A 1,662-nucleotide genomic window follows, 5' to 3' on the forward strand; every position below is an offset into this window, starting at 1 on the left:
CTTCTGGGCATCACGTGGCGTGGCCAGGCCCCTTTTTGTGCTACGGACCCAACCCTTTTTGCATCATGGCCGGCCCCTTTAGTTCCCGCCCCCACCACTGTCCGGTAACATTTTTTGGTAAAGGTGGCAACCCTAATGGCAGGTCGGGAGATGGGTACGTCTGTTCGTACGTCCGATATTACAGGTAAATCTGCACGTCTATGGCCAGCTTTATAAAGGATTTGTTTTTAAATAGGGTCAGTGACCCCCCCCCCCATTTGAAAGCTGGAAAGAATCAGAAGAAGAAGGCAAATAATAAAAAAAAACTATAACATATAAATAATGAAGGCCAGTGGAAAAGGTGCTTATAATTAGCCATTCTATAGCATGCTAAAAGTTAAAGGGATACTGTCATTGGAAAACATGTTTTTTTTCAAAACGCATCAGTTAATAGTGCTACTCCAGCAGAATTCTGCACTGAAATCCATTTCTCAAAAGAGCAAACAGATTTTTTTATATTAAATTATGAAATCTGACATGGGGCTAGACATTTTGTCAATTTCCCAGCTGCCCCCAGTCATGTGACTTGTGCCTGCACTTAAGGAGAGAAATGCTTTCTGGCAGGCTGCTGTTTTTCCTTCTCAATGTAACTGAATGTGTCTCAGTGGGACATGGGTTTTTACTATTGAGTGCTGTTCTTAGATCTACCAGGCAGCTGTTATCTTGTGTTAGAGAGCTGCTATCTGGTTACCTTCCCGTTGTTCTTTTGTTTGGCTGCTGGGGGGGGAGGGGTGATATCACTCCAGCAGTACAGCAGTAAAGAGTGATTGAAGTTTATAAGAACACAAGTCACATGACTTGGGGCAGCTGGGAAATTGACAATATGTCTAGCCCCATGTCAGATTTCAAAATTGAATATAAAAAATCTGTTTGCTATTTTGAGAAATGGATTTCAGTGCAGAATTCTGCTGGAGCAGCACTATTAGCTGATTCATTTTGGGAAAAAAAAAAATTCCCATGACAGTACCCTTTAAAGGTGAACCACCCTTTTAATGGGTGACAAGGGCATACCTCCCAACTGTCCCTTTTTCGGAGGGACAGTCCCTCTTTTGACAGCTCAACCCGCAGTCCCTCATTTGTACTGGAAAGTCCCTCTTTTCTCTGCACTGAACAGCCAGAAAAAGAAACAACATTTCTAACTTAATTGGCTTTTAGCAGAGAGCCCAGAACAGGTAACAGGTGCAAATACGATACTTTGTAACAATTTTGAGAAACAAAAACACAGTTTAGATAAGGAGAAATATTTTCAAACTTACATAACCTGCCAAATTTTGTAAAACAAACATGGTAAGTAGGGTGTGTGGCCACAGAAAGGGGTGTCGTCAAAAAAATTGCTGCACTACGTGCGCGAAAATTTTTTTTGTCCCTCTTTTTACTTCCAAAATGTTGGGAGGTATGGCCGGGGCATTTTCCATATCTCCATAGGACAAATTTGCTATTACAAAAAAACAAAAACAACAACAGAAGGTGCTAGTAGTGCAATTACAAAAACATCATACAGAAAAAAACGACAGGATTGTAGAACTATCAGTGCTACTAAACCTTGATTCCCCACAGCAGGACAATTGTGGTAGGAACTAATATTTCTTGCTCTGTTCCCCTGTAGTCTGGAAATGCAGGACA

Source organism: Xenopus laevis, chromosome 7S (genome assembly GCF_017654675.1).
Source record: "Xenopus laevis strain J_2021 chromosome 7S, Xenopus_laevis_v10.1, whole genome shotgun sequence".
Classification (NCBI taxonomy): domain Eukaryota; kingdom Metazoa; phylum Chordata; class Amphibia; order Anura; family Pipidae; genus Xenopus; species Xenopus laevis.